The following is a 20,053-nucleotide window of genomic DNA, read 5'->3' on the forward strand; positions in this document are numbered from 1 at the left end:
TCCCCTGAATCTTGGGGGCTCTCCCTGAGGCCCCTGGAGAATGAGGTCCCGCCCAAGGAAATCCCGAGCGGGCAGCGCCCCAGGCCGCTGAGCCGAGCGCAGGGGAAAGAAGGACGAGTCACCTGCTTCTCCCCGGTGTTTGGTCCTGAGGCCCCGAGGCTCCAGCATTGTGCACTCACACCTGCGCATGCACGGGAACCCTCCACACAGCCCCAGCCTGAGGAGTGGCCCGTCGTGCCTGCGGCGTCCACTCGCACGCCCCTGGACACTCCCGGCCACCCTGCAGCCGGCAGGGCAGAGCAGGAAAGGGACCAAGGTGACGGCGTCCTATCAGATGCAAGACGCGGAGGGAACCACACAGGCAAAGGGGGCGCATCTCTGCCGGGGGCTTCACACCCACACTGGAGCGCCCGGTCCCTGCTTATCTGCACCGTTGGTCTCATGTGTCCTGCCAGAGAACATTCCAGGGTTTGAGGAAAATGAGGTGACGTCCAGGTGGCCCTGGCTGTGTCTTGAGTGGCATGTTTGTTGTGCTAAACCGCATCTTGGCAGCTGCACTCACGAGCGGAGAGGCATCTCTGCGGTGTTTGCACTGATGAGGGGGTGACTTCGTGACGTGGGGATCGGGGTCTTCCTTTGTGCCACCCGGGGGTTCGGTGACTGGGGACTGCGGGAAGCTCTCGCCAGCCCAGCCCCGCTCAGCATTCCCGAAGCTGCACTGCCCTCTCCCTCCCTCCCGGGTCCCCGCCAGGCTGCAAACGCGCACCTTGGAAGCAGGTGTGGTCCCTGCTCTGTTCACCCCTCCAGCTCAGGGCCTGGGCGTCTCTGCGGGAAGAAGGAATGATGGGGACACCGGGCCTCCCCAGGGGGCGTCGGGCGCTCTGACCTCGGCCAGCTCCCTCCTCCATCTGTCCCTGCTCTCTGGTACTTTCTCAGCTGCTCTGAATCCTGCACAGCGCTGAGAGCCTGCAGACCTCTGCCCGCCCGAGTCTCCACAAGCAAGCCTCACCCCTGACGTCCCAGCCAGCTCCCCTCTGCCTTTGGATCCTGAAAAATCAGGTAGCTGGTGAAACTCTGTCTTGGAAAACCTAATAACTAGCTATTTTTATAAATGACTGGGCTTGGCAGGAAACAAGATTGAACTTTCTGGTTGATAAATCCCTTTTTTGATTGGTGTGAATTCTTCCCTTTGGGATTCTGAATAGGAACGGAGGTTCAGGAAAATAAAACCTTTATTTCTTTGTGCAAAAGCTGCTCTTGGTGTTTAACTGTGGCCAGAAACCTCTCAATCCCTCGCAAATCCGAGAGGATTCAAATCTCGCCCTGCCCTAATGACATTCTCCGGAGCTGCTGTCCTGGGGGACATGCCAACAAGAGCCGCTCCCTGGGTCCCCAGCCCTGTGCTGCGGTCCCCGGAGCGGGTCGGCTCAGCCATCCATCCTGAGGTCCTGGCGCGTGTCCTGCGCCGACCCACGTGGGCTGCTAATGAGTGGGACCCTCAGGGTCGTAAACTGCTGCCCTCTGCTCCGTCACGGGGTCTTCTATTCCATTTGGCGTCGGGCTGGGCCCTCTCACGCAATACGCTTACGCCTGTCGCCTCTCACCCTGCATCTGCTCAGTGCATCTTCCCGTTTCCTTTGTACGTTGCCTCTGCGTCCTTCACTCTCCCTCACGGGCGGGCTGGCCTCCCTCCTCCAGTTCCATCCCCGCTGCTCCCCAGGCTGCCCCGGACAGGGCTCTGCCCTGCAGACCCTCCGTCTTGCAAGTTGTAGGAGAGCAGCTTCCGTGAGGCTCGGGCGTCGGGAGCTGTCCCCTGGCCGAGCGCACGAGCCTCCTGCCGGGATGTGGAACTGCTCTCAGGCAGCAGGTGCCCCTGGGTGCTAACCAGCCCTGTGGAGGGTGAGGTGGTCCAGCAAACCACACTCACGCTCTCCGGAGGCCAACGTTTTGGCCTCGACTCAGCACAGCAGCTTGAGAAGCGCCGTTGGTTCTAAAGCGTGGCCTTGGCCTCAGGTGGTCCCACCTGGAGACCTTGGTTGGGGACGCAGCCGTGTGCAGGCTCTGGGGAAGTGAGGTGTCAGGCTGGGGCTGCGCCCCCATCACGGGGGCACCCTGCTGGCCAACGCCCACTGCTCCTGGCTGTCCACGCCCCCCCACCCCCCGTGTCCACCTTTCCCTTGTGGCCCTCCCCACCCCTGCTGCCGCCTTGGGCCCCTCTCCCTGCAGGGCCAAGGGTGCTTCCTCTCAGGGCTGCTGCACCTGGGCAGAAGCAGCTGCTGCTTCCGCTGGGCCGGGGTGTTACATTCAAGCAGCTGTGCCTTGAGCTGTTGCTGTCCGTGTGTCCGTCGCCCGGGCTCCGTCCGTCCAGGACAAAGACTTACTATCTGGTTGGTGCCGGAGCTGGGCTCAGACGGATGCCCAGACGGCGCTGGTGTCTCAGCCGAGTTTCAGGAGCCAGCATTCTAGCGTCTTCTGAAAACCAAGGGCTGCTTTCCAACCCCCTCTCTGCAGGGACCTGGCGGTCTTCCTTCCCAGTGTTAGTGATGAGAGCGACCGGTTCTAAGAAAAGCCTTTCACAGACGGGGTCCTATTCCCTCTTCACAGCACCCGATGGCATGGGCTTACGTCCCTATTTCCATTTCAGGAAACTGAGATTCAGAGAGGGTAGTTCGCTGTGCAGGATCACACAGCCTAGGAGTCTGGATGGCCCCTCTGGCACATCCCTTCATCTCGGGCAGGATCACCAAGTTCCCCTTGAAGCTGGGGGGAGGGTGAGGGCTGGTGGGCGGTGGGGTGTGGAGTGGTGGTGAGTGGGACACCCCCCTCCTCTCAGCTGTGAGTGTGTGCGTAGGGTCTGCACCTTCCCCATGAGCTGCGCCGGTCACTTGCTTCCCCTTCCCACCCTCGCGGCTCCGAGATGAGGCCTCCCTCCTTCCCTTCCAGACCCCACTCCCTGTCCACCAGTCCAAGGCCCTGAGCCCCAGGCCTCCTCTCTCCCTCTCCCAGTACAGCAGCATTGACAGGGCTTGGGACTGTTTACTGTTCCTGGCAGGAAGATGGGCAGTACCTGAAGCCTGGCCACCCGGGACAGGGTCCTGGGCCCCGCACCTGGGTCAGAGCGGGAAGCACGTGCCCTGTGCTGTTTCCCGCCCGCCAGCACTGCTGCAGCCACGCACTGGAGAAAACAATTTCCCCCTTTTTTTGCTTTTCCCACTAAGGAGCTGGCCCAGCTCTGTTTGTCCAAGTCTCCACCAGCGGGGACGGCACACAGGAGCCTCCCCGCTGCAGGGCAGTCTCTCTCACTCGCCTCACCCACCTTCTGGGGGTGGCTTCTTAAACCCTTTATTTATTTATTTTTAAGCAGGCTTGTGTAATACTTTAAGAGACTCCAGTTATTCAGTGAAATAAAAAAATTGTTGCTGGATTATTTATTTATTTCCTGCTCAAATTATTTTATTTTTTATTAAAAAAAATTTTTTTAACATCTTTATTGGAGTATAATTGCTTGACAATGTTGTGTTAGTTTCTGCTGTATAACAAAGTGAATCAGCTATATGTATACATATATCCCCATATCCCCTCCCTCTTGCTGTTTATTTTTTTAATCCAGTGCTTTTCACAGCTAAAGGTAAGGCTCTGTTCGTGGATCATCATAAAGGCTCACAGGCCAGGGGACTTTAACGAAGCAAGATGCCTTGATGGAGTGGCCCCAGTTCCCCTTTGTGGTGACTGTGTCCCTCTTGAGATGTGAAGCTGGTGTTCACGCCTCCTGTCACTGGTTTCCTCTGTCTTTGTCTTCAAGCACATCCCAGCGCAGGGTTGCTGGAGGTGAGCCCCACATTTGAGCAGAAAGGGAGCAAGGCGGTGGGTCTTTGGACTTGCAGGGCTGGGTCTGCCCCCGTCACTGGGAGGTAGGGGTTTCAACCCAGCCCTGGGAGCGCCACAGGCAGCCCTGCCTACCGGGGGAAGCTTCAGAGAAATCCAAGGGTACTAATCAGGAGGAAAAGGAGAGGGGATCCATTGCCTGCCTGCAGCATCTAAGGGTGTGGCTTTAATTTCTATTGTCAGCCGCAGTTTTGGCAACAACTTCTCCCAATTCTGACTATATGTATATATATATTTTGGGGGCGGGGGTCAGGGATTAGATTAAAATAGGGACAAAAGAGCAAACACAGGTCCCCATGGAGCTCATCCAGGGACACCCCTGTTCCTTTTAATCCATTGCTAACCCACCTTTATAATTTTGGATCCCACCTATGCGGGGCAAGGTGAGATGGCGTCTCCTGGGCTCCGTCAGCGCAACTGTAATGGTGCAGATGCTGTCGGGGCCCAGATGCCATGGGCCTCAGGGGTTCTTCCTTCTTTCTCTCCAGGGTCCCCTGCCCCTTCCATCCCAAAGGCGCACAGGGGAGCTTTCCTGTTGTTCTTATTTGCAGTAGGTCATGGGGAATAGGAATCTAAAAAATGGGCTGGAAAATTCTTCACTGGTTAGATCAGAGCTACAGATGGCATGATCGGATTGTTTTCCTACTGTGACGTAACATAAGCACAGAAATAGGCTTCCTGTGTGGCCATGTATGGGAGCTCTGGTTTTCGTCATTATTGTTTTGTTATTTTGCGCTGGGGACTCTGATCCAGGCTGGCCTCCTTCCTTCCTGGGTCCCATGAGATGGACATCAGGTCCCTTTGTCACCTTTGCTCTTGCTTGCCCTGGTGTCTCTCTGCTGGGTGACTTTCACGGCCTGTGCTGTCACGGGAAAGACAAGGCGATGGAAGAGAGGACAGGGCAGAATGCAGGGGGGAAGATGGACTTTCCTCCTTGTCCTCAACTCTGTACAATCTCAAGGCTTCTCAACATCAAGGATGCAGCTGTTTTCGAGCTGAGCAGGAGGAATACAGACCAGTTGGAGAAGCAGCACATCATTTTGGTGATTCTCCAAAAGGTTTGCGGAGCCAATGTTAAAACAGTAGAGAGAGAGAGAAGCAATTTAGCGACACAATGCTTACAACAGTGCAGAGATAAATTCCAGGGACAGAGACTTAAATCTCCCTTAATAAGCAGACTTTCTGCGTAAACCTTTCCCCATTAAGCTTGTGGATTAAATTTTACAGGATCAGATTCGCAAATATTTTCCTGATGGAGGGAGGGCCATTATGTCATCAAAATGGAGATATTCGAATGTGGACCTTAGTGGTTTATTGAAAGACAGACCTAACAGGGCCTATAATCACATCTTAAAATTAAGAATAAATCCTTGAGCCCCGTGCCCCTGATCCCAGCATTGTTGGAGCTGCAGGGGCCCCTCTCCAGCCAAAAACAGGAGAGGTTGGCATCAAAGGAGACTTCAGCTCTTCTGCGTGTTACTGGATTGGCTCAGTTGCCATTCTCTCCTGAATGCCCACCCCCAATGCTGTTTTGATCTCAAAACACCAGAATTTGTTTGAATCCAATCTCCCTGTCTGTGTGAGTCACAGAAAAGATTGTGCTTATTTCTTCCTGCTTTCTAGTGAATTTTCTCCTCTCTCTACCATTCACTTGCTTCTCAAAAGGAGCGCTGCTTCCCAGGGAGGTGGTGGTCATCATGGAGGGGCCTGTGTGGAGGCTTCAGGGTGTCACACTGCGGCCCCATCCCTGTCCCCGCTGGCAACACCTATCCCCGCCCCAGCCCGTGAATCAGAGGAATCCCAACATTACATCCTCTGCAGAAACCCAGCCACTGCAAGTGTCCAAACCTCGTCAACCCGTGTGTGGTGGGTTACAATTAGCAGAGGAGTGATAAGAACCTTTTCTCCAAGAATTGTAGCTTTTTGTTCTGCGTTTTGGTGGTGATGATGATGGTGGTGGTGATGGTGGTGATGGTGATGCTGGTGGTGGTGATGGTGATGATGGTGATGATGGTGATGGTGGTGATAGATGGTGGTGGTGGTGGTGGTGATGGTGATGGTGGTGATAGATAGTGGTGGTGGTGGTGGTGATGGTGGTGATAGATAGTGGTGGTGGTGGTGGTGGTGATGGTGATGATGGTGATGATGGTGATGGTGGTGATGGTGATGGTGATGATGGTGATGATGGTGATGGTGGTGATAGATAGTGGTGGTGGTGGTGGTGGTGATGGTGATGGTGGTGATGATGGTGATGGCGATGGTGGTGGTGATGGTGATGGTGGTGCTGGTGATGGTGGTGATGATGGTGATGGTGGTGATAGTGGCGGTGGTGGTGGTGGTGATGGTGATGGTGATGGTGATGGTGATGATGGTGGTAGTGGTGATGGTGATGGTTGTGGTGGTGGTGGTGATGGTGATGGTGGTGGTGGTGGTGACTGGGGGAGGTTCCCAGGCATTCTAGGAAATCTCTGTCAAATCACTAGCCAGTGGCAAAGTTAACAGAACAGAAACTTTAGTGGCCACGCTTGACAAAAAATACAGACTTTAGAAAATCAGTTCAGGGGCTTCCCTGGTGGCACAGTGGTTGAGAATCTGCCTGCCAATGCAGGGGACAGGGGTTCGAGCCCTGGTCTGGGAAGATCCCACGTGCCACGGAGCAACTGGGCCCGTGAGCCACAACTACTGAGCCTGTGCGCCTGGAGCCTGTGCTCTGCAACAAGAGAGGCCGTGATAGTGAGAGGCCTGCGCACCGCAATGAAGAGTGGCCCCCACTCGCCGCAACTAGAGAAAGCCCTCGCACAGAAACGAAGACCCCACACAGCTAAAAATAATAAATAAATTAATTAATTAATAAAAAAAAAAAAAAAAAAAGAAAATCAGTTCAGAAAAGTCACTAAACAAACAACAGCAATAGTGACCACAGGTAGCAACAACAAACCCCGGTGGGGAGGAGGAATCAGTTTTTCAGAGAGATGTCCACTCTCACAATGGTCCTCAGGGGTGGCCGCCCAGAAGTCTGGGAAGGTAGGGCCACTGGAAAAAGCCATCACAGCAGAGGGATATGATGTCCAGCTGCACAGCTAGTTTCTCATTGTGAGATTAAACCCTACAGAAAACTGCACAGAACAAACATGCGGCCTGAGTAAGGTATCCTAAGGTGACCCCCTGGACCCGCCCCCCAGGGCAAGGAGATGAACCTGCCAGCCTCTGGGGCGGTCCCTCCATGTCGCCTCCCACCAGGCCCCTCCCCAGCCCCTGGAATCAGCATCATCCTAGCTCATCACGGCCTCGCCTTTCCTAGTGTTAGTGCTTGAGTGGGGGCCTAGACCCCCAGCTTGGTCTTCCCCGCTTTCTTGTTAATTTCTGTCTTTTTAGCCCTCTTATTCTACAGGCTTCTCTCCTGGCCCTTTCTTTCCTGTACATCATCTGTTGCCGACTTCAGGGCTTTGGCCCCACCATTGCCCAGCCTGGCTTTGCCGAGCTCAGTCACGATGCAGTCACATTCTCTTCTGTGCTCTGGACCCTGCTCATGGCACGTGCATGCAGAGCCTGATCTGGGGGGTCCCTTTGTGGAGATTCAGGTAGGCACTTCCTCCTTTTATTGAGAGGCACAGAGCATCTGCTGGCCACTCTCTGTGATGCTGGCGGCTGCTGCTGGTCATTAATCCCTCCTGGGTTACAGCGCGCTTGGTCCAATTATATTGCAGCGTCCATTCTTGACCTGAAATACTCGTATAAAGAGATGCTTCCCCTAACTCTCGTCTGGTTCCCAGTGGCACGGTGCACAGAGGAGCTGGATTCTCTTGGCCAGTTTTCAAGGTAATGAGTTGGGACACTATTGTTCCCTGAACAGCATGTTCTCAGAATCTTTTTACTAACTTGTCCATTTAGACTTATTTAATAGATTTCAATCTGTGGAAACCAACATCCTTTCTGAAATCAGGTTGTCCCTGTTTGGAGCTAATAGGAACCTCTTCACATCAGCTCCTGAGTCCCCGTGACACACCTGTGACATCGCTGGCCTCCACTGCTATCTGGTGTGACAAGATGCCCCAGGCCCATTACACTCCCCCCCACCCCATACACACCCAAGATCAGCCTTTCTCCAAGAAGCCCTAGTTCTTTCAGTGGGAAAGGTATTCCAAGACTGTCCTCAGGGCACGAGGGATGCTCGGTGCCGGGGGACATTGTGGGGAAGATCTCAGGGGTTTCTCCAGTTCCTTCTGGACAACAGGTGTTCAGTTACCCCTTTCTGCATTATGTCTGCATCTCCTTCCTTCAATACCAGCACTCAGGGGCACAGAGGATGTTAGAATTAGAAGATCGACAAAATTGCTCATTAATTTTATCCCATGTAATACACGTGGTCTCAGAATACCAATATCATATGTACGTGTGTGTATCAATACCAACACATATGCACCAGTGTTAGTATTACCACCACACTGATACAAGTGCTAAAAAAAGGAGAATCTTTTTTTTTTTTTTTTTTTTGCCATACGTGTTTCCTGTTTCTGTTCTCATTTTTGAACAGGGCACTGTGTCTACATGTCAATTCACATAGTCACCATGCACTGTATTTTCTCCCTTTTAGCCCTCATTTCGTTTTCTACAGGTAACTCCGTAAGTGCTAGTTACCAGCCTTCAATTAAAATCTCTGTGGTCATTTTTGTTTAAAACTCATTTTCTAATTACCTTCCTCAGGATGGGCTTGTGGGAACAACAGCTCTGAGTTCTTGAACGTTGATAACACTTTGTGTCTTTATACTTTTATGCTTTGAAAGTCAGTTTTGCTGGATAAAAAAATACTTGGTTCACATTTTCCCCCTTAAACACATTAAGTATAATAGTCCAGTTCTTTCTGGCATAAAGCTTTACTGTGAAAAAAATATGATGATAACTTGTTTTTATTTCACTTATAATATCTCACTGTTTTACCTAGCTGCCTAAAAGATTTTTTTTTTCTTTTCTGTAAAAGTTCATTAATTTAAAAGCATCTGTCTTGGTGTTAGTTGTTCTGGTCTGTATTCTCAGGTACATAGTGTACTCTCATTATAGTAATAGTTTTAAATATGCCTTAAATAAGGAAGGTTATCTTGAAAAAATAGTGTTTAGTATTATTTTGTTCCTTGCTGTGATTTTCTTCTTTAGGACTTATATCTACAGGTAAGGTTGTCTTTGCCTGTCTTCTTTATTCCTCAGTTTTTTTCTTGAATCTCTTTTTTTCTTTATTCCTTTTTGAATTAAAAAACCCTTCCTCTCTATTTTCTACTTTGCTTAAGGTATTATCTCTTGTATTCATTCTATTCATGTTTCTTCTGCCTGAGTTTTCATTTCTGAAATGTCTTTTAAATTTCTGGGGTTTTCTCCTTAGTTCTGTCATTCATTTCTGAATTTTTCTGAATTATGATTTTTGCTTTTCTTTCATATTTTATATCATCCTTGAACCTCATTTTGAAATAGTACATAACAATAGTTTCAATCAATTATCCAAGTCTGAGTTTCTGGCATGCTTTTATTGTCCACATAGATATTATTCTGTGTCTTATCTATATTTTTGTAATAACTTTTAGTGGCAATTTGATATGTCTCATTTAAAAACTTTTACTTTTTAACTGTGGTTAAAAACATATAACATAAAATTCACCACCCTAACATTTTTATGTGTGCATCTCAGCTGTGCTAAGTTCATTCACATTGTTGTGCAACCAGTCTCTAGAACTTTTTCATTTTGCAAAACTGAAACTCTATGCTCATTAAACAACAAAAACTCCCCATTCTCCCCTCCCTGTAGCCCCTGGCACCCACTATTCTACTCTCTGCCTCTATGAATTTGATGGCTTTAAGGACCTGTATATGTGGAATCACACAGTATCTGTCCTTCCGTGTCTGGTTTATTTACTTAGCGTAATGTCCTTAAGTTTCATCCACGTTGTAGCCTGTGTCGGAATTTCCTTCCTGTTTAGGGCTGGATAATATTCCTTTGAGTGGATGGGCCACATTTGGTGCATCCATCCATCTGTCCATGGACTGCCGCGTCTTGTTTCTGTGGGAAATTAGTTTTTCTGAGTCCTTAGAAGGAGGCACAGTTCAGGCCAGTTCGCTGACCTCCTGGAGCCACATCTTGGGTTGTTTCCTTGTGGTGTTTGGGGTACAGTGGCTGCTTCCTGGATCTTCCTGGCACCTTTCCTGCTCTGGTCTTTGGTCCTCTCTTGTCTTCCCCAGGGCTCCCCGCTGTTAGACACCAGCCCCCTCCTGGTTCCAGGGTCTGCTCTCTGGCTGGTGTACGTCGAGGGCAGATTTGCCAGCTGTTTTGGGGCCTCCGGTTCTCAGGGGCGCCCCAGGTCCCTTGATTCCCCCACCTCCTCTCACACAGGTGCCCGTACCTTGCAGGTCTCATGGCTGTTGGTGGTTTGGCTTCACTCACCTGTATTTCAGAGTTCTAGAGGATTCCTTACTTTTCTGTCAGCATTTTCTGTGGAGTTTTGGTTTTGTCATCTAGTTGACGTGACTGTTTTTATGTGAAGATTTGAAGAGATTAAAAAATTATGCTGCCACCACCTCTATCTTTCCAAAATCCTCTGGTTGTTTCACCTTTATTAATAGGAAGATTAATCAACAGTTCAAGTCACCACAGCCTGATCTGTTGTTTTCTTTTTTTGAATTTTATTTTATTTATTTTTTTTACAGCAGGTTCTCATTAGTTATCCTTTTTATACATATTAGTGTATACATGTCAATCCCAATCTCCCAATTCATCACACCACCACCCCCACCTGCCACCGCTTTCCCCCCTTGGTGTCCGTACATTTGTTCTCTACATCTGTGTCTCACTTTCTGCCCTGCAAACCGGTTCATCTGTACCATTTTTCTAGGTTCCACGTATATGTGTTAATATACAATATGTTTTTCTCTTTCTGACTTACTTCACTCTGTATGACAGTCCCTAGATCCTTCCACATCTCTACAAATGACCCAATTTCATTCCTTTTTATGGCTAATATTCCATTGTATATATGTACCACATCTTCTTTATCCATTCATCTGTCGATGGGCATTTAGGTTGCTTCCATGACGTGGCTATTGTAAATAGTGTTGCTATGAACATTGGGGTGCGTGTGTCTTTTTGAATTATGGTTTTCTCTGGGTATATGCCCAGAAGTGGGATTGCTGGGTCATATGGTAGTTCTATTTTTAGTTTTTTAAGGAACCTCCATGCTGTTCTCCACAGTGGCTGTATCAATTTACATTCCCACCAACAGTGGAAGAGGGTTCCCTTTTCTCCACTCCCTCTCCAGAATTTGTTGTTTGTAGATTTTCTGATCTGTTCTTTGTGATACTCTTCATCGATATTTCTCCTAATGGTTTTACCCTCCAATGATGATGCCGTTACCTGAAACAACATTTCATTAGAGTTTGCAAAATAGTAATTTTCTAATTCTATCATCTCTTCCTCACTGACAAATTGGGCTCTTCTATACAGGAGAGCTTTCCCTCATCTACTGGAGCTGTTAGTGTCTTTGGAACATAGTTTAGGTAAGAAAGGTAAGAAAGGCAGAATAATGTTTTGTTATTTCCTTTCACTTATCTGTTTTTAAAAGTCATATTAGGCATCTTAGCAACTGGCCATGGTGTCCAATGAGTTTTGTTCTATTTCTCTTCCTCCTTCCTTTTCTGAGTGTCATTATAAACACTTGGCTTTGTATGTGATAGGTGTGCTGTAGTCAACAAAACTGTCCCATCTTTGGCTATCTTTAAGATGCTTCCTGTAACCTCTTAACACCACCATCTTTCATTGCATCTCATCTCATTTCATTTTATTTCATATCTCATCTCCATCTTTCATCTGCCCCTCTGCATGTGCCCTCCATCCTTCCCCACCCAGTTCTGGACCCGGGAGGCCCACCTGAGTGGACTGCATCACTGAGCTCCCTTGCACTCTGAGCTCCCATTGGGTTTGGCCAATGGAAGGCACTTGTAGGAGATGCAAAGACAGGGCAAGAGTGAGCCTGAATACTGAACCCCCAGATTGCTCACAGCTGGGTGATTTAGTTTGACTACTTCCTTCTTCTCAGAGTCTGTGGAGGGAGCAGGCACTGCCATCACCTTGGTTTTGGACTTCCAGCCTCCAGAACTGAGATTATAAATTCCTGTTCCTGTAGGCCTCCCAGTTTGTGCCACTTTGTTACAGTACCTTTAGGAAAATAATAACACATGTCAAACCAGCATTTTTATAAGATTAATATGATATGCACAAATATGGCTTATATTAGAAATTAAAGTATGGTTTAATATGAGGAAATGTATTAATATAATTTATCACATTAATTTTTCTAAGAATGCTTATACAATCACCTTGATGAAAGGAATTTGATTAACGTTACAGACCCTTTCCCCAGAAAAATGCACGTGTGTGTCTACTATGTAAAAACATCCTATGCTTGTCCATCTAAAAAGCCTAAAAGAATCATCTGAAAAACTATGAGAATAAATACAAAAGAGGAAGAATGGCCAATAAAGAAAAGCACCAAAACCAATGACTTTCATAAATGCCAAACATTAGAAACAGTTAGAAAACGTAATGAATAAAGTACCTTCATAATAGCAGCCCAACATAAATTCCTGGAAGCAAATTTAAGCAATATGCAATCCCATTTGAAGCAATCTATAAAATTTTACTGAACGCTAAAAAATAAGGCAAATGAATGGAAGGATAATTAACTCAATATTATAAAGATGCCATTTCTCTCCCAATTAATCTAAGGAGTGCAATCCCAGTCAAATCCTAGATGTGTCTAAAGGTTATCGAGATGAGTGCATGAACAAATAGTACATTTTGGAAATTTTCGCACTATTGTGGGGAACTTGCTCTAGTAGAAATAAAAATGTTTTCTAGAGTCAAAATCAAAATGGAGTGTGACTTAGGTCAGATAGAGGATGAGAAATCAGGGAAACAGGACAGAAAACCTCAGAGCATTGCAGACAATGTTGTAATGCTACAGGCAGCACTTAAATTTGGTGTAGAAAGGCTGGGTTATGCCGTAAATCATAGTGGGAAAACTGATTAAGTTTATGGGCGAAAAGGTAAATTCAATCCTTAGCTCAACCTGCAAAACGAAGTAAGCATTGATTAAATATTTAAAGAGAAAAAACATGAGTGCATCAAAGCACAAAGAATAAAAGCAGGTGAATTTTTTCTCTGTAGTACTAGGTGCTAGGCAGTTCTAGACCAGGAGCCGAGGAAGTGAAAGTCTGGCAGGCGTGTGGCTAAGGGTATAGCCCCTTCCGTTGTCACCTGGTGACCAGTCTGGGAAAGGGACTCATCTCGCTGTGCTCCAATTTCCTCATCTCTGAAATGGGAAACTACCTTGTGGGTTATTGCAAAGATGAAGTGAATTGACATGGAACTTGCTAAGGACAGAGCATTCTAGACGTGTTAGCTGTGTCTTGTTTACACAGCAATTAAAGATGGTGTAAGCACAGCTACTGAGAACAAATGTCAAAGAACATTTGCTTTCTCTCTCTGACTTACTTCACTCTGTGTGACAGTCTCTAGGTCCATCCACGTCCCGGCAAATGACACAATTTCATTCCTTTTTATGACTGAGTAATGTTCCATTGTATATATGTACCACATCTTCTTTATCCATTCCTTTGTCGATGGACATTTAGGTTGCTTCCATGTCCTGGCTATTGTAAATAGTGCTGCAATGAACATAAGGGTGCATATCGTATATTAACACATATATGTGGAATTTAGAGGAATGGTACAGATGAACCTATTTGCACAGCAGAAAGAGAGACACAGATGTAGAGAACAAACATATGGACACCAAGGGGGGAGGGGGGTTGGGATGGATTGAGAGATTGGGATTGACATATGTACACTACTACGAATGAAGTAGATGGCTGGTGAGGGCCTACTGTATAGCACAGGGTAAAAAAAGGAAGAAGAAGATACAATCTGTTTGCAGGACATATATTAAGTTAACCTTAAAAATGCATTCTAAAATACATTAGGTGCAGACTAATACTGTTTGATTCCATTTATATGAGGTACCTAGAATAGCCAAATTAATAGAGTTAGAAAGTAAATTTGTAGATGCCAGGGGCTGGGGGTAGATGCCAGGGGCCAGGGGAGGGGGAATGGGGAGTTAGTGTTTAAAGGGGACAGAGTTTCAGTTTAGGAAGGTGAAAAATTTGGGAGATGGATGGTGGTGAGAGTTGCACAACAATGTGAATGTACTTAGTGCCACTGAACTGTACAGTTAAATATGGTTACAATAGTATGTTTTATATTATATGACTTTTACCATAATAAAAAAATTTTTTAAAAAAAAGAACATTTGTTTACACGAGGTGGGCGCTGCCTAGGACAGTGCATTTTGAAACTTTAAGTATTTATTCTCTCCTTGGAGGCGGTCTCTTCTTGCCCCTCTGTGTGCATGCAGTTGCCCGGAAGTACTGCGCAGTAGGACACCATGACCGTGACCACGCGGTGGGTAAGCCGGCTGCCTGGGCTGGGATCTTGACTCTACCCCCAACCCTTCTCCATCTGTTCCTGATACTCGGGGCTCTCGGTGCATGTATTTACATAACCTCCTGCGCCTCAGTCTTTTCATCTGTGAAATGGGGCAATGATAGTACCTTCTAGCAGGGCCGTTATGAAGATTAAGTTAATATTTGTAAAGTGGTTAGAACTGTGATGGGAACACTAAAAGTATCTGGTAATTTAGTAAATATACATAAAAGTAGTGTGCTTTCTCAGATTTTAATGTGATTTTCTCTTTTGCATTTCCAAGTACACGACTTGCTCCGGTGGGTCCCAAGTCATCATCTTTCTGGACAGAGATTAATACGCTGCAGGGAGCAACACCTGGGAAAGCCACGAGACAAGAGGTTTTTCCGGTTCCTCAAGCCTCCTTTGCCCATTGCATCTAACTCTGGAGAAGCCAGGCGACAGTGCTGTCCTGTGCAGAGGAGGGAAGAATTCCCGTTCTGTCCCTGGCAGCTGAGACATGAGGCTTGAAGCTTTCAGGAGGAGACGTGACCAGGAGGCGGGGGGAGATCCTGGAGGCCACTTCAGCCCTGGGGGGTGTGGGAAGGATCAGGAGGAGGATGGAAGGAAAGCACACGTCAGAGGTGCCTCCCGGCCCCTCCTCTGCAGGGGTGTCTCCCGGCCCCTCCTCTGCAGGGGTGCAGGTAGAGCAGAAGGGACTCGGTCATCACCTTCCAGACGGGGCTCAGTGAGGAGCTGGCTTGCAGGCTGCCCCAAACCAATGTGGGCGCAGATGTGACAAAGCGCCTGTGGGAGTCTCCGTGGTTGCTGGAGAGAGATGCGGGGCGGGCTCTCCCATTGCCCAGGGTGCCCGGGCTGTGAGGAAGCAGCTGACAGTTTGTCCAAGGTCCTCAGGGCGTGGCAAGGCGGCTCTGAGGGGCAGCTGCAGACCTGAGCGGGCACCATTGGTGCTCCGCTTCCATGGGGGCCAGAGGGAGGCTGCGGATGCCCTGGGGCTTGGGCACACGGACAGCCTGGCTGGCAGCTCACACCAGCCTCAAGCTTCAGCCTCAGCCCCCGCCTCAGACGCCAGCAGGACGAGCAGCTGCCAGCAGGAGACCTGAGTCCTCCCCACCCCGCTGCCCCCGCCAGAGGACGTGCCATCCGACCAGATCAGGGTGCTGAAAACAAACGAGCCACATTTTCTCTGAAGCTCCAAACTGCAGTGAGAAATTCTTCAGCCTCGTTTCCCAGAGGGTTAATATATTAACAAAAAAGTCCCTTAGCTATAAATAAGAAAACAGGGCAAAAGCTACCCCCCAAAACTAGGTAAAAGGACATGAAATGAGAATGTAAACACACTGAAAGTGAAAATGAAATAGTAGTTCTTGAATTAGTAAAGGTTCGGCATCTCAGACTTTCCCTACCGCAGTAGCTAATACACGAGAAGAAGTGGTACTATAAAACAGTGACAAAGAAAATACAATCACCAACAGTAACCAAACCAGGAAATAAAAAGTAACCGAATGCAAGGCATCCCAACAACCACCAGCCTAAGGAAGACACTCCGGATGAGAGAGAGAGATGGAGTGTGACCTTTGTCCCAGGAGTGCGGTGAGCAGACAAGAGCCCCAGCTTTTCGCTAAGCCCCCTACTTGGGAACGTGCAAAACGGAAAGGGCTTCTTTATCTTCTCTTCCAACGAGCCATGGAACGCAGCTGAGAAGAAAAGGGGCAGAGGAGGAATTGGCTTCGTTTGCAGAAGGAGCGCCCAGAGCTCCTCACTGGAGGGGCCTGGTGGGGCCAGGGCAGGGGCCTCCGCGCCAGGCTCCCGCTGCAGCCTCAGAGGAGGGGCCGGTGCAGGGCGGCGGGGCCAGCGCTCCCTCCAAGGGCAATGCTTCTCCTGGGTGGGAAGGAGGTGTGCCCTTTGGGATGGTGCTTCTCTCCGTGGAGCCAGGTGGCTGGTTCTCACCAGGGGGACGTGTCCTCTTGGGCTGCTGACCGAGAGGCAGGCAGGCCCATCCCACTCTCTCCACCCTGTCTGATGGTCAGAGGCAGGCAGTTTGGGAAAGGATGCCGAGGGCCTTGGGGTGGTGAGTCACGGGAGGGATGCAGCTTGGGACCCTGGGTCACCGTAGAAGGTGGCCCTGGGCACTGAGATTTCACAATTCTGTTCCTAATACCCCAGCATCCTGACACACTGAGAGCCACCTCCGTGGGGCTTTCCCCACTGAAAATGAGGGAGAACAGGACATTCCTAGCCTGAAAACTGTGGATCCAGTGCCAGCTATGGTGGGAAGAAGCCCCTCCCAATATATTAGCATGAATAGATTTTCTTGATGTAGGGGTCCAAGTATAAACCGGGCATAAATAAGCAGATGATTAATCTTTCCATTAGAAACAAGAAAATGTAAAGAACCTAGCTCAGAAGAAAACGTAATTTCAGAGAACTGGGAAGAGAAAAAGGAGGCTTGTGAAAACAAGGCAACACATTTAACCACCAAAAAAACAGTCACAGAACCAGAACATGCTAGAAATCAAACAGAAAAGACAGTACTGAAAAAAATGAACCTGTGTACTTAGTGCAGTTAATGCAAGTGAAAAAGAAAACAGTAATTAAGAAAATTAGAAGATGATTGTTAAGGAAGGTAACGAACGAAAATGAGATTGTTATGGGCAAGGATGACCCCAGAGACCTGGGACTTTGGAGAACCCAGCAAATGGAGTGAGGTACATATTCAAAGTTATCACGCAAGAGAATTTCCTCAAAATGCAGAAAATGGAACACGGGCACTGGAAGAAGATTCCACCCAGAAACCTCAACAATGACACATTTCATGGATTAGCTGCGCCGCTGAGACTTGGAAAGACCAGCAGCAAAGCTGAGCTGTGGTCACCCCCAGACAGTCGGGTCTTGGGCCATTTCTCTATTGATGTGTCTTCTGATTTTCCTTTTTTTTTTTTTTTTTAAGATTTTTTAAAAAATCTTTTTTTAAAGATTTTTCTGATGTGGATCATTTTTAAAGTCTTTATTGAATTTGTTACGATATTGCTTCTGTTTTATGTTTTGGTTTTTCGGCCGTGAGGCATGTGGGATCTTAGCTCCCCAACGAGGGATCGAACCTGCGCTCTCTACAGTGGAAAGCAAAGTTTTAACCACTGGACCACCAGGGAAGATCTCTGGCTTTTCTTTGACAATAGAGTTGAATTCCTTGTGCAGTGAAACATAGTTGAAACAAACAAACAAGCCTCCAAAGGAAATACAGGATGTGAGTGGGTGGCAGAACGTAGGAGGGACTGCTAACCTGTTATCCCTGAAGGCAGGCCTCTCTCTGTAGAAAAATGTGTCCATGCTTGTCAACACCCCACTGGCCACTTTGGGATTAGTGACCATTGTGTTCAATCTGGTCCCCTGACCCCTAAGAATATTCCTGCTGCCTCAACTTGCTTACCTCTGGGTTCTGGAGAGGACCTTTTCCTGCCTCTGGAGGCCTAGGCCGGTGGGGTGCAGCATACTGGGAGATGGGTCCTGAGGGATGCTTTCCCAGGGGGCTGCTCCTGTTACCCTGATGGCATCGCTAAATGTACATGGTCGGTTCTAAGAAAGGATGCATTTTAGGATATAAAAACAGGACTCCTTTCATTATTCAGAAACTTGGTTTTGTACCACCAGGACTTTTCCAAAAACTTTTAATGAATAATTCATCCTTGAATACAAAGTTTTGGAACTTTCCTGATGACATATAATGTGTCCCTTTTTTATTATTTCTTGTAGATGATCCAGTGTCATTGAATTTCACTGTCCCGAGAGAACGTTTTAGGGGACCTGCCTGGAAATCACATCTCAAGTGAAGTTTTAATATAAACTGCAAAGACGACAAGCGACTTTATTATATTAAGAGATCATTTATTCTATACATTCTCAGAGTAAAGATATCTGTAGAGTCTCAGTTTTATAACCATCTGCAATTGAAATGAGCTCCTTTATTGAATCGTAAGGTATTATGTTGTGCACCTTGCTGCTGTTTAGAATAAGACAACGCTTTTTTTTTAAAATGAAGTCTCCCCACTCCAGATTCCAGATTAAAGAATTCTGCATAATTTTCATGTATACTGTAACGTTTTCTTACTTCAAAATGCAAAACAAGCCTGTTTTTAAAACAGCAAACACCAGCTGAAGGATCGTATGGTCTCACGAGCTAATCATAAGCACCCCGTGATCTCCGGAGGCACAGCCGAGCACATAAAGGCGTTTCTCTGGCCGAGGAATGGCGTTTTTGTAGTAAAATTCTGTGTGCTGGAAGAAGAATTAAAGCAAAGCATTCATCCTGACTGGTCTTGCTGAAGTCGACAGGGGCAGAACCTTGGACCAGACTGTAGCTTCCACAGCTTGGAGGGGGGTGAGGGTCTGAGAGGAAGCACAGTGGCCCCTGGCTCACAGCCAGGCCCCCTCTTTCTCCCGTGGGTCACGGAACACCCAACGTCACTCAAAGCCACTCTGTGACGGGGACAGGTCAAGACCAAAACAAGGTCCCCCGAGATCTCATCTGAGCACAGACAGACACGTGCTAATCGTCCGCACCCAGTGACCAGACTTCTGGGTCCCGGCTGACGTGCGTGGAGCCTACTCCTTTTCCAAGATGCCCAGTCACAGACCCTCTCCCACCTCCTGGCCGTGTCCCATCCTGAGCAAACTCCTGCCTCCTTAAACTCCCAACAAGAGCACCGAAAGCAGGGTCAGACCCCACAGAGGTTCTTCTTCGCATCCTCTCAGTGACACGCGCCTCGTGTGGCCCTGGTGTGTGACGTCCTCTGCTGAAATGTGAAATAAACTCACGTGTTCAGCCACAGGGGTGTCCCTGGTGCTCTTTGGCTGGAAGGCATCGGCAGAGGCAAGGAAAACTTCTCAGCTAGATAACTTGGAATCCATCAGCCAGCATCCTGCAGAGTCACCTTGTTTTCTCGCTCCTGCAGGACTGGTTTCCACTATCTTGGTCCTCGCCTCAGCCTCTGCAGGAAGGTGAGCCTTTTTCCTGCTGGCTGAACGCCCTGGTTCTGTCTCGGGCGGCACAGCTCTGTGGGCCCGTGTGGACCAAGCTGGACTCCTCCCCGTGGCCATCAGGTGCTACAGGATCTGGTCTCTGGCCACCTGGTTGACCTCATGCAGCACAGGTGCGAGGACCTTCTCTCCGTGCCTCGGGGAAGCCACAGCCCCGCCTGCTCCAGGGCTGTGCCCGCCTGCTCCAGGGCTGTGCCCGCTGCCCCAGGGCTGTGCCCGCCTGCTCCAGGGCTGTGCCCGCTGCCCCAGGGCTGTGCTCGCCTGCTACAGGGCTGTGCCCGCTGCCCCAGGGCTGTGCCCGCCTGCTCCAGGGCTGTGCCCGCTGCCCCAGGGCTGTGCCCACTGCTCCAGGGCTGTGCCCGCCTGCTCCAGGGCTGTGCCCGCTGCCCCAGGGCTGTGCCCGCTGCTCCAGGGCTGTGCCTGCTGCCCCAGGGCTGTGCCCGCCTGCTCCAGGGCTGTGCCCGCTGCCCCAGGGCTGTGCCCGCTGCCCCAGGGCTGTGCCCGCCTGCTCCAGGGCTGTGCCCGCTGCCCCAGGGCTGTGCCCGCCTGCTCCAGGGCTGTGCCCGCTGCCCCAGGGCTGTGCCCGCTGCTCCAGGGCTGTGCCCGCTGCCC

General features: G+C 49.0%; 1 long non-coding RNA gene across 1 annotated transcript in view; it reads left to right on the plus strand.

Moving 5' to 3' along the window:
* Positions 1-6,796: 6,796 nt before the first annotated feature.
* LOC309642169 overlaps positions 6,797-20,053 on the plus strand; it is a 998,009-nt gene continuing 984,752 nt past the window's right edge. Inside the window, exon 1 of the long non-coding RNA XR_014253022.1 lies at positions 6,797-9,457. This is a non-coding gene — a long non-coding RNA (uncharacterized lncRNA). The remainder of the gene's footprint in view (positions 9,458-20,053) is intronic.

The sequence above is a fragment of the Balaenoptera physalus genome, assembly GCF_965194825.1.
Source record: "Balaenoptera physalus genome assembly, chromosome: 14".
NCBI lineage: Eukaryota > Metazoa > Chordata > Mammalia > Artiodactyla > Balaenopteridae > Balaenoptera > Balaenoptera physalus.